The sequence below is a fragment of the Ictidomys tridecemlineatus genome, chromosome X (genome assembly GCF_052094955.1).
Source record: "Ictidomys tridecemlineatus isolate mIctTri1 chromosome X, mIctTri1.hap1, whole genome shotgun sequence".
NCBI lineage: Eukaryota > Metazoa > Chordata > Mammalia > Rodentia > Sciuridae > Ictidomys > Ictidomys tridecemlineatus.
In genome coordinates this window covers 57,442,849-57,456,658 of record NC_135493.1, presented here as the reverse complement: position 1 = coordinate 57,456,658, position 13,810 = coordinate 57,442,849, and the positions used below count along the sequence as shown (strand labels likewise).

Sequence of the window (13,810 nt, the reverse complement as noted above, 5' to 3'; positions counted from 1 at the left end):
AGCCAGAGCAATTAGACAGATGAAAGGAATTAAAGGGATATGAATTGGAAAAGAACTCAAACTGTCACTATTTGCCAACAACATAATTCTATATTTAGAAGACTCAAAAAACTCCACCAGAAAACTTCTAGAACTCATAAATGAATTCATCAAGGTAGCAAGATATAAAATTAACACCCATAAATCAATTGCATTCTTATACATAAGTGATGAATCCTCTGAAAGAGAAATTAAGAAAGCTATTCCATTCACAATAGCCTCAAAGAAAATAAAACAAAATCTAACAAAAGAGATGAAAGACCTCTACAATGAAATCTACAGAATACTAAAGAAAGAAATTGTAGAAGACCTTAGAAGATGGAAAGATCTCCTATGTTCCTGGATAGGAAGAATTAATATCATCAAAATGGCCATACTACAAAAGCACTATACAGATTTAATGCAAATCCTATTAAGGTTCCGATGATGTTCTTCACAGAAATAGAAAAAGCAGTCACGAAATTCATTTGAAAAATCAAGAGGCCCAGAATAGCCAAAGCAATCCTCAACAAGAAAAGTGGAGCAGGTGGTATCATGATACCACAACTTAAATTATACTACAGAACTATTGTAACAAAAAAGCATGATTTTGGCACCAAAACAGACACATAGACCAATGGTACAGAATAGAAGACACAGAGAAACCCATATAAATATGGTTATCTCATACTAGACAAAGGCTCCATAAACATTCATTGGTGAAAAGATAGCTAGCCTTTTCAACAAATGGTGCTGGGAAAACTAGAAATCCATATGTAACAAAATGAAATTAGACCCCTTTCTCTCACCCTGCACAAAACTCAACTCAAAATGGATCAAGGACCTAGGTCTTAGACCAGAGACAGTGCACTTATTAGAAGATGAAATAGGCCCAACTCTCCATCATCTAGCTTAGGAATTGAATTCCTCAACAAGACTCCTAAAGCATAAGAAGCAAATCAAGAATCAATAAATGGGATAGTATCAAAATAAAAAGCTTCATAGCAAAGGAAGCAATCAAGAATGTAAACCGGCTACAGAATGGGAGCAAATCTTTGCCACTTGTACCTCAGATAGAGCATTAATCTCCAGGATATATAAAGAACTCAAAAAACAACACCAAAAACAAACAAACAAACAACCCAGTCAATAAATGGGTAAAGGAACTGAACAGACACTTATTAGGAGAAGAAATAAAAATTATCAATAAATATATAAAAATTGTTCAATATCAATCACTAGCACTTAGAGAAATGCAAATCAAAACTACAAAGTGAGATTTCATCTTACTCCAATCAGAATGTCAATTATCAAGAATACAAACAACAATAAATGTTGGTGAGGATGTGGGGGAAATGGTGCACTCATATATTGCTGATAAGACTGAAAATTGGTCAACCACTCTGGAAAGCAATATAGAGATTCCTCAGAAAATTTGGAATGGAACCACCATTTGACCCAGCTATACCGCTCCTTGATTTGTACCCAAAGGACTTAAATTCAGTGTACTACGCTGACACAGCCACATCAATGTTCATGGCAGCTCAATTCACAATAGCTAAGTTATGTAATCAACCTAGGTGCCCTTCAATAGATGAATGGATAAAGAAAATATATATAGCCAATGGAATATTACTCAGCCATATAGAAGAATGAGATTGTGGCATTTGCAGGTAAATGGATGGAACTGGAGGTTATCACGCTAAGTCAAATAAGCCCATCCCCGCAAACCAAAGGCCAAATGTTCTCTGTGATGCTGATTCACAATAGGTGTGTGTGTGGGGGGGGGGTGGAGGAGTGGAGGTTCAGTGGGTTGGACAGGGGGAAACACGGGAGGGGGAAGAGAGGGGACAGGAATGGGAAAGACAGTAGAATGAATTGAACATAACTTTCCTTTGTTCATATATGAATTCATGACCTGTGTAACTCCACAAAAATGGGAATTTATACTCCATGTATGTATGATATGTCAAAATACATTCTACTGTCATGTATAACTAAAAAGAACAAATAAAAAAAAAGAAATGTCCTGGAGAGAGAAATCTATAGAAACAGAAGGTAAATTAATGGTTGTTTAGGGATAGGGATGAAAAGGGAATGATAATTAAATGGTATAGTTTCTGTTTGAAGTGAAGAAAATGTCCTAAAATTTACTGTGATTGTAGTTGCACATATCTATGAATATTTGAAAAATTATTTAATTATATACCTTAAAGGATGAATTGCATGATATTTGAATTTTTTAATGTATTAATTGTAGTTGGACACAATACCTTTATTTTATTTTTATGTGGTGCTGAGGATCCATCCCAGTGCCCCACACTTGCTAGGTGAGCACAATACGGCTAAGCCACAACCCCAGCCCCAGATATTTGAATTATAACTCAAGAAATGCTGAGGGCCATTACCAAGTAGGAATGACGCATCGAAATTTCCTTGCCAAGCGTACCCCATGCTGCTTAGAGGACATTCGATGGGACATTGCATGCATGCTTTAATAAGGTGACCTTGCTCAAGGACCAAGGCGGATCCGGGTTTAGAGCTGATCAGGTTTGAGGAAGTAACCGGCTCCTTGAGTTTAAGGCGTTGCCAGTTTAAGATAATGGGTTTTAGGGAAGTTGGCGGTTGAAGATTATTGCTGGGATTAGGGTGTTCCTGCTGCTTGAGTTCTCGTGAGATTAAAATGGGATTTGGAGAGAGCCTCGTGGAGTAGGTGAATTGTGCGGGAGTCGGCAGAATGTGATTGCCCCTCGACCTGTGTGGAGGCGGTGTGAGAGCTGGAATAAAGAATTGCTGTTTGAACCTACAAAGCTGTGAGCGCCTCGTGATTCTGGTGCCAAGCCGAGACATTGGCCTTTGGCAAAGAAATCCATTAAAAAATAGAAAGTTGGATTCAGAGGTGTGACAGCAAGATGGCAGAATAGGAAGCACCAGATCTTACTTCTCCCAAAATAACAATACATGAATCAATTACCTTTAAAAAGCCAGTTAACAGGTCCCTGCATCCCAGGCCAACAGAGAGCCAAACACATTGAAACCTGAGAGAAAATTGTGACACTCATGGGAGCCCCTTCTAGATAAGCAGATGCAACTGGGAGACAACGCTCAACTCTCTAGTTCTTCCTAAGTAGGGAAGGAGAAAAATGGAACATACATCTAACATTCTGACCTTTTCAGGGGTTGCCAGAGATACTAGTTTCTGTCTTACCTAAAGCTGAGTGCTGGCAAAAATGATAAGCCATGTTGGGGGCTGCTATAAACAAGGATTAATATGAACCCGGGGTATGCAGTACCACACGTAGACACTAGATGGAGCTGCAGCACTGCAGTTTATTAGGCCAGCAGAGAGGCTGCAGTACTAAAGATGGACACCAGGGTGAGCACGTGAGTACAAAACAGCAAATCTCTTGAATTAGATTACATGCAAATCAGAGACAATGGATCCCTTGGAAAAGCTTGAGAAGTTTCCAGAATCTCCAGACAGACTGGAGAAAATCCTCCCTGCATGAGATCAGACTCCAAAGACTGAGAAGTGACTGATTTTTGAATGCTGAAGTCCCAACAGAAGATAATGAGGCATAAAAAAGAAGAGGGAGATAGGACCATTAAAAGAACAAACTAAGTATCTGGAAACTGACTCTAAAGGAACAGAGATATATGAATTACCAGATAAATAATTTTAAATGACCATCATAAGGACACTCAATATGAATTAAAAGAGAGCACAGATAGCCAGCAAAACAGAATCAGGGCAATGATTCATGATAACAGAAACTATGCATCAGAACCAGATGGAAATTTGAGAACTGAATAATACAATAATTAAATATGTTGCCTTTCCCCTTTCTTGAAGCACAATTAAAATTTGATGGATTCTAATTTATGCATTATTTTTTGTTGCTTGTGCTTTGGTGTCATGTATAGAAACCATGACCTGATCAAGAGGTAAGATTTATCTTTTATGTTGCCTTTAAAGTGTTTAAGTGTTTCAGCTTTTATATACATATTTGACTAATTTGACTAAATTTTATTAATGTGTGGGGTTTCATTTAATGTTTTTCATACAGATATGCAATTGTACTAGCATCATTTGTTAGAAGGATTGTTGTTTTTCCATTGAATTTTTTTTTGGTCTCTATTAATTTATATGCTTGTCTTTATGCCAGTACCATACTGTCTTGATTCTGTAGGTTTGTAGTGAGTTTTAAAACCTGGAAATGTGAGTCCTCAACTTTGTTCTTTTCCAATATTATTTTGGATATTTTGGGTTCATTGTATTTCCATATGAATTTTAGAGTCAGCTTGTTGGTTTCTTCCAAGAAGATAGCTGGAAAATTTGACAGAGATTGAATTAAATTTGGAGAGTGTTGCTATATTAACAACATTAAGTCTGCTGATCCATGAACATGGGTTATTGCATCTGTGTGCTGTTACTGATATAACACAATTCCACAAATATAGTGACATAAAATAACCACAATTTGTTATTGTAGAGTATTGCAGTTCAGAAAGTTTAAAATGGGTTTCACTGGGCTGAAAATATGATGGGGAATAATCCATTACTTTGCCTTTTCTAGCTATTAGAAGATGCTTCCACTCCTCATGGTTCATGGCTCATGGGCCTTACTCCATTCTTCAAGCCAGAAGTGTAGCATCTTCTAATTCCTCTGACTCTTACACTTCTGCTTCCCTCTTATAAAGACACCTTGTGATCATATTTGGTCCACTCAGATATCCGGAACAATTTTCCCATGTCAAAATTTCTTAACTCATTCATATCTATAGTGTTCCATTTTTATGTATGGCATCATATTTACAGGATTTTGAAATTGAGGTGTGGACATCTTTAGGGATTGTATTAGTACATTTTAAATTACTGTGTGGTATTAATTACCATTTCATTGCTGGTGTGTTAGTCAGCTTTTTGTTGCTGCAGCCAAAATAACTGGCAAGAATAACAAGTGGAGGAGAAGTTCATTTTGGCTCATAGTTTCAGAGGATTTAGTCCATGGTCTTCTGGCTCTAAGGCAGAGACATTATGGTGGAAGTATGTGGTGGAGGACAGCAGCTCATGGCAGCCGGGAAGGAGTGAGAGAGAGGAAATGGAAAGGAAGGGAGGGGAGGGGAGGGGAGGGGAGTGAAGGGAAGGAAGAGGAGAGAGAAAGGGGCCAGGGCTATGAACATAGTCCAGGCCATACCCTCAGTGACTACTTCATCCAACTGGGTCCCACCTCCCAGAAGTACATTCAGCTGTCAATGGATTAATCCACCAATGAAGTCAGAGCCCTCATGATCTAATCACTTAGCTCCACCTTTGAACATAAGAAAATTTGGGGAGCATTCCATATCCAAACCATAACATCTAGGGTAGGCTAACTTTATAAAGAAAAGAGTTTGTTTTATCTTGTTCTGGAGATTCAAGGGCACCACACTGGCATCACCTCAGCTCTGGTGAGGACCTCATGATGAATGGTTAAGTTTGTGCAAGAGGAAGAGATGAACTTGCCAAATAGGAAGGCAGAGACTGATTCAGGAGTTGGGCTCATGCTTGTAATAACCCCCTCTTGTAAGATCTCAGGGGTTCCATGACAGCTACTTTAGTCCTTTCCAAGGGCAGTTCCTGTAAAGCTTTAACGACATATCTGTAAGCCTCATCTTTAAAGATTCCACCACCTCTTAGCACTGACTTACTAGGGACAAAGCTTACAATACAGGAATCCTTGGGGAACACATTAAAATCATATTCAAATAATACAGAGGCCTACCACATATATTATTTTCCCTACCACAGATATGTTTCCAATTATTTAGAGAATTCCTTAATTTCTTTTCATAATATTTTATGGTTTTTAGAGAATAGGTTTTATATTTCTTTTGTTAAATCGATACCTAAATATTTATTTTTTGTTGTTTTTATAGATAGAATTGCTTTCTTCTCTTTTTTTATTTTCTCCATTTTTGCATCATTCACTGCTAATGTGTTGAAATATAATTTATCCTTACATATTGGTCTCTTGTATTTTGCAATCTTGTTGAATTCACTTATAAGTGCTGTTTTTTTGATTTCTTCATTTTTTTTCTATATAAGATCATACCATTATGAATAGAGATTGTTTGTTTCAAAACATGTTTCTTTTTTTATTTGTCAAACCTAATTTTCTGGCTACAGCTCCAGTACATTTTGAGTAGAAGTGGCACATACAGATACAGATATCCTGTCTTGTCCCAATCTTACCAGGGAAGCATCTAATTTTTCTTTTTGTTTTATTAGAGTTTTATTGTTATACATCGTAGTTGTGTTCATCCCAACAGAGTCATACATGCATGGAAATTGATTTCAGTTCATGGTCCCGACTTTTCTCTCCTGTTTTCCCTTCCCTCTCCCATTCGCCTTCTTCTACTCTACTAGACTTCCTTTCATTTTTCTATTAATTTGGATATGATTGGTTCTTTATGTAATCTTATAATTCTCCCACTCTTTCCTTTATTTTACTCTAGCTTCTGCATATGAGAGTAAACACTTGACATTTGAGTTTCTGAGTTTGGCTTAGTTCGTTTAGCATGATATTCTCCATTTCCATCCATTTACTTGCAAATGCCATAATTTCATTCTTAAATTTTCATCATTAAGCAGGATGTTAGCTGTGGGTTTTCATAGATATTCTTTATCAGGTTGAGGAAATTCCCTTCTATTCCTAATTTGTTGAGTGCTTTTTTTCATGAAGGGGGGATGAATTCTTTCAAATCCCTTTTCTGCGTCTGTCATCCTGATCATACAGTTTTTGTGCTTTACTTCTGTTGGTACAATATGGCATTAATTAATTTTCTGATGTTAAACTAACCTTGTATTACTTGGTCATGGTGTATAATTCTTTTCTATCTAGCTGGATTCATGTGCTAGTATTTTGTTGAGGAATTTTGTATCTGTATTCACTAGTGATAATGGCTTATCATTTTTCATTTTCTGCAAAATATTTGTTTGGCTTTGGTGTCAGGATAATACTGGTCAGAAAGAATAAGTTACACATTTTTCTCTCCTTTTATTTTTAAGGAGATATTGCAAATAATTTATATTAATCCTTCTTTAAATTTTTGGTGGAATTTACCAATGAAGCTATCTGGACTTGGGTTTTTCTCTATGGCTAGTTTTAAATTCTGACTTAATGTCTTAATGTGCTATTCAGATTTTCAAGTTTTTTTTGAGTTAGTTTTGGTAGTCATCTTACTATGAATTTTTTTTCTTCTAGTTTATTGGCAGAGTTTTTTTTATAATATTCTCTAATTCTTTTTATTTTTATCACATCAGCAGTGATTTTTTTCCTCTATAGTTCCTGAATTTTTATATTTTATTTTTATTTTTTGGTATTGGAGATTGAACCCATGGGCACTTTACCACTGAGTCACATTCTCAGTTTTTTTTTTTTTTTTGAGACAGGGTCTAAGTTGCTGAGGTTGACCTCAAACTTGCAATCTTTCTGCCTTAGCCTCTGGAGTCACTGGGATTACAGGTGTGCACCATTGCACACCTGTAGTTCCTGGTTTTACAAATTTGGGTCTCTTAAATTTTTGTCTCGATCACTTTAGTTAAATGTCTATCAATTTTATCAGTCTTTCCAAAAATTAACTTTTTCTTCATTTTTTGTTTTTCTATTCTGTATGTTGTTTATTTCCACCTAATCTTTATTTAGTCTCTTCTATTTTCTTTATATTTAATATTTTTTCTTTTTCCAGTGTCTTAATATGGATGCATTATGATACTGGTTTGAGATCTTCTTTTTTTAGTGGATACATTTACACTATAAATTTTCCCCCATGAACTACTTTAGCTGTATCCCATAAATTTGGCATAATGTGTCTCTTCATTTCTTTTATCTTAAAGCATTTTCTAATTTCCTTTATAATGCTTTCTTTCAATAATTAAGATTATATTGTTTAATTTGCACATATTTGATAATTTTACACATTTATTCTGTTATTGTGTTACTATTTTTTAAAATTAAAGAACATATTTTTATGATTTCAATTCCTTTAAATTTATTGAGGGTTGTTTTATGGCCTAGAATATGGTCTATCCTAGAGAATATTCTATGTGTACTTGAGGTGAATATGTATTGGATACAGTGTTATATAGATATCTGTTGGATCTAGGTGGTTTATAGTGTTCAAGTGTTCTGTTGTTGAACTTTTGTCTAGTTTTACCCATTTTTGAAAGTAGGATATTATAATGTTCAACAATTATAATTCATCTTTTCTTTTCTTTTCTTTTTTTTCATGATACTGTGGATTGAACCTGGGTCTTGTGCATGCGAGGCAAGCACTCTACTAACTGAGCTATATCCCCAGCCCATAATCCATCTATTTTTAGGTTAAGTTCCATTATTTGTGCTGAGATATTGAAGTCTTTATCATTTAATTGTGCATTTATCCTTTCATTGCTATCAGATTTGGCTTTATCTAATTTAGTTACATCCACATATGTTTATAATTATTGTCTTTTCCTGGTGGATTGATCATTTGATTATTGTAAAATGGTCCTCTTTCCCCGTAGAGACGTTTTTGTTTGTTTAAAGTCTGCTTTCTTCTGGTATTAGTATCATTACTCCAGCTTTCACAAGGTTGCTGTTTGAATGGTATCATCTTTTTCCATTACTTACTTTCAAGCTATATATATCTTTGAATCTAAAGAATGTCCCCTCTACAAAGCATGTAGTTGAACCTATTTTTGTCCAGTTTGACAATACTGCCTTTTGATTAGACTGTTTATTCTATCCATATTTACTCTTATGATTGATATATTTGGATTTTATCTGCCATTTGAAATTTTGTGTTCTTCAAATTTGTGTTTTTGTTACTGTACTACTTTTTTATTGCTTTCTTTCACATTGTGTGAATATGTCTAATGTAACATTTTAGTTCCTTTAATAATTTTTACTATGTTTTTGGGATATTTTCTCAGTGTTGCTCTATGATTTAACACATACACTTTAATCTATCAGAATCTACTTAGATTTATACTAATTTAGTTCAAGTGAGATATTGATACATTGCTCCTATATAGCTCTGTTTCCTTTTCTCCCTTTTTATGCTGTTGTTGTTATATTACATTCATGTTACAAACCCAAGAGGACATTGCTATATTTATTAGTTTACATAATTTTGTGTTTATTAAAGAAGCTGAGAAAAGAAAGAATAAATATGTATTTATAAAATTTGTGATATCAACCTTCTTATTTGTGATTTCTGGTTGTCTTAACTTGTTCCTGTGGATTTCAGTTATAATCTAGTGTTATTTCCTTACTCCAGAGCAGCTTCTCTCCTACCCACCTCCTTAGGCTGTTATCATATATGTTGCATTACTGTGCATAATAGATCAACAATATAATTACATGCAAATTGTTTTATATAGTTGCTTTTTAAAAAAAATTAGTTGTGGATGGACGCAATGCCTTTATTTGTTTTTTTTTAATATTTATGTGGTGCTGGGGATCGAACCCAGTGCCTCACGCATGCTAGGCAAGCGCTCTACCACAGAGCCACAACCCCCAACCTATAGTCGCTTTTTAATAGGTAAGATAGGAGAAGAAATTATAATTTATATTATCTTTTATAATTGCATAGTTGCCTTCATCAATAATTTTTTTGGGTGCATCTGGGGTCACTGGCTTTCAGCTTACTGTACTTACTTTAATATTTCTTATACGATGTGCTTGCTGGAAATGAATTCTCAGTTTTCTTTATCTTGGAATGTATTTCCTATTCATTTGAAGGATAATTGTACTAAGATATGATTCTTGGTTGACAGATATTTTTCATTCAGCACTTTGAACATGTTATCTTTTACACTTTTGGCTTTCATTGTTTTGTATGAAAAGTCAGCTGTTAATATTTTGGTTTCCAATGTGTATGTTAAATTGGTTTTTTTCTTGCAAGATTTTCTTTTGTTTTTCACATTCAGTGTTTTTACCATGATGTGTCTTGATATGAGCGATTTTTAACTTATCATATGTGGAATTTACTGAAACTCACTTGGAATTTGCTCTGAGTGCATTTTCATTTAAAGTTCACTTGGAGATTCCCTAAGATCAATCTGTCTTCAAGTTTTCTGACTCTTTTTGTCATATAAAACTATTGTTGAGCACTTCTGGGGAACTATTTATTTAGGCTATTGCGCTTTTTTTTTTTTTTTTTTTTTTTTTGGTGGAGCTGTGGATTTTACCCAGGGCCTATTGTATATTTGACTCTAGAATTTTTACTTGAATCTTTTTTATGATTCTCTATTTGATGCCATGTTTTCATCATACCTCATTTCTTTAAGTATGATTCCTTTCTGTTCTTTAAACATATTCATAATGCTAACTTCAAAGTTTTAGTCTGTTAAATACAACATGTGGTCACTTTCTCAGAAGTTTCTTTCCTGCTTTTTTTCCTATAAAAGGGTCACTTTTCTTTGTTTTTTGTATGTCTCATGATTTTTTTATTGAAAACTGGATATTTTGTTTTGGGTGGCACAAAGGAAGACTCTAGGCTATACTGCTTACTGCTCCACAAATATTAAGAGTCAAATTTGTAAGAAGTGTCTGTTCAGTTCCTTAGCCCATTTATTGATTGGGTTATTTGTTTGGTGTTTTGTGAATTCTTTATATATCCTGAAAACTAATGCTCTATCTGAGATGTAGATGGTAAAGATTTTCTCCCATTCTATAGGCTCTCTCTTTATGTTCTTTTTTTCTTAATTTATTTTTAATTTTTTTATTGGTGTATTATACATAATAGATTTGTCACATATTCCTACATGCACAGGGGAAAGAAAATTTGCCCTATTCCCCCCAAAGTTTATTTTAAAAAATTGTTCTAATTAATTACACATTACAGTAGAATGCATTTTGACACATTGTATACAAATGGTGCACAACTTCTCCTTCCTCTGGCTATACATATGTAAAGAGTCACACCGGTCATATTATCATACATATATATGGGGTAATAATGTCTGTCTCCTTCCACCATCCTTCCCACCCTCACATCTTCCCTCCCTCCCCTCTGACCAATCCAATGTTCCTACAGTCTTCCCTATCCCCCGCCATTATGGATCAGCATCCACATAACAGAGAAAACATTCGGCCTTTGGTTGTCTGGGATTGGCTTATTTTGCTTAGCACAATATTCTCCAGCTCCATCAATTAACCTGCAAATGCCATAATTTCATTCTTCTTTAAGGCTGAGTAATATTTCATTGGGTATATATACCACATTTTCTTTATCCTTTCATTTGTTGAAGGATATCTAGGTTGGACCCACAGTTTAGCTATTGTGAATTGAGCTGCTATAAACATTTATGTGGCTGCATCAATTAGTAGGCTGATTTTAAGTCCTTTGGGTACAAATCAAGGAGTGGGATAGCTGGGTCAAATGGTGATTCCATTCCAAGTTTTCTGACGAATCTCTGTACTGCTTTCCAGAGTGGTTGCATCAATTTACAGTCCCACTAGCAATGTATGAGTGTACTTTTCCCCCCATATCCTTGTCAACACTTATTATTACTTGTATTCTTGATTATTGCCATTGTGACTGGAGTGAGATGAAATCTTAGAGTAGTTTTGATTTTCATTTCTCTAATTGCTAGAGATGTTGAACATTATTTTCATATGTTTGTTGATTGATTATATATCTTCTGTGAAGTGTTTGTTAAGTTCCTTGCCCATTTATTGATTGGATTACTTTTGGTGTTCAATTTTTCAAGTTCTCTATATATCCTAGAAATTAATGACCTATCTGAGGTGTAGGTGACAAAGATTTTCTCCCATTCTCTATGCTCTCTCTTCATATTCTTTATTATTTCCTTTGCTGTGAAGAAGCTTTTTAGTTTTGTATCATCTCATTTATTGATTCTTGATTTTACTTCTTGCGTTTTAGGAGTCTTGTTGAGGAATTTGGTTCCTGAGTTGATAACGTTGGAATGTTTGGCCTACATTTTCTTCTAGTATGTGCAGGGTTTCTGGTCTAATTTCTAGGTCTTTGATTTACTTTGAGTTGAGTTTTGTGCTAGGTGAGAGATAGGAGTTAAAGTTCATTCTACTACATATGGATTTCCAGTTTTCCTAGCACCATTTGTTGAAGAGGCTATCTTTTCTCCAATATATGTGTTTGGTGCCTTTATCAAGTATAAGGTAACTATATTTTGTGGGTTTATCTAGGGGTTTGTCTCTATTCTGTTCCATTGGTCTTCTTGCCTATTTTCATGCCAATACCATGTTGTTTTTGTTACTATAGCTCTGTAGTATAATTCTTAAATTATACTAGTCTGGTATTATGATGCCTCCTGCTTCATTTTTCTTGTTAAGGATTGCCTTGGCAATTCTGGGCCTCTTATTTTTCCAGATAAATTTCATGATTGCTTTCTCGATTTCTATGAAAAACATCATGAGATTACCCAACCAATAAGTGGGCAAAGGAACTGAGTGGGCACTTCTTAGAAGAAGAAATATGGCCAATAAATATATGAAAAATGTCCAACATCTCTAGCAATTAAAGAAATGCAAATTAAAACTACACTGAGTTCTCACTTTGGCAGCACATATACTAAAATCAGAATGATACAGAGAATATTTGCATGGTCACTGTGCAAGGATGACATACACATTCACGAAGGATTCTGTATTCTTTTTTACTTTTTTTATGTGGTGCTGAGGATCAAACCCAGTGCCTTACATGTGCGAGGCAAGTGCTCTGCTGCTGAGCTATAACCCTAGCTCCACAAAGCATTCTATATTTAAAAACGAAACAAAAATATACTGATATTTCATGTCACTATAGTCAGAGTGGCAATTATCAAGAATACAAGTAACAATAAGTGTTGGTGAGGATGTGGGGAAGAAGGTACTTTCATAAATTGCTGGAGGGACTGCAGATTGGTGCAACCACTCTGGAAAGCAGTTTGGAGATTCCTTAGAAAATCTGGAATGGAACCACTATTTGACCCAAGTATCCCACTTCTTGGTCTATACCCAAAAGAGTAAACTTCAGTGACACAGCCACATGTTTATAGAAGCTCAATACATGATAGCCAAGCTATGGAATCAACCTAGATTCTCTTCAAAAGATGAATGGATAAAGAAATTATGGTACATATATACAAGGGATTATTACTCAGCTATAAAGAAGAATGACTTTATGACATTTGCAAGTAAATGGATGGACCTAGAGATTATCATACTAAGTTAAATAAGTCAGTCTCCCCAAACCAAAGGTTGAATGTTTTCTCTGATATGTGAAAGCTAATCCACAATAAAGAGGAGAGGGGAAGAATAGATATGCAGTAGATTAGACAAAGGGGAATGAAGGGAAAGCAGAAGGGATGGGAAAAGGAAGGACAGTGAAATGAATCCAAATAATTTCCTATGCACTTATATCAATACATCATAGTGAATCCTACCATCATGTACATCCATAAGAATGGGGTGCATGGGCTGGGGTTGTAGCTTAGCGATAGAGCGCTCGCCTAATATATGTGAGGCTCTAGGTTGGATCCTTAGCACCACATATAAGTAAATAAAATAAAGTTTTAAAAAAGGATGGGGTCCTAACTAGAATAAGATATATCCCATGCTTGTACAATTATATGGAAATGAATTCTACTGTCATATATAACTAAAAAGAATAAATAAAAATATTAAAAATTTGTAGGAAAATATATTTTATTCAAAGCCAGCTTTGAAGGAAGGTAGCAGAAACTTTTTGCTTAAAAAAATCATTCCATGTAGCTGGGATTATAGGTGTGTGCCATTGCATCCAG

The 13,810-nt window shown here is 34.9% G+C and overlaps 1 non-coding gene across 1 annotated transcript; it reads left to right on the top strand.

Annotated features, from left to right (window-relative positions):
* The first annotated feature begins 12,573 nt into the window (after positions 1-12,573).
* LOC120890952 (U6 spliceosomal RNA) lies at positions 12,574-12,680 on the top strand. The gene has a single exon (XR_005735422.2). It is a non-coding gene; the product is annotated as a U6 spliceosomal RNA (small nuclear RNA).
* Positions 12,681-13,810: the final 1,130 nt, after the last annotated feature.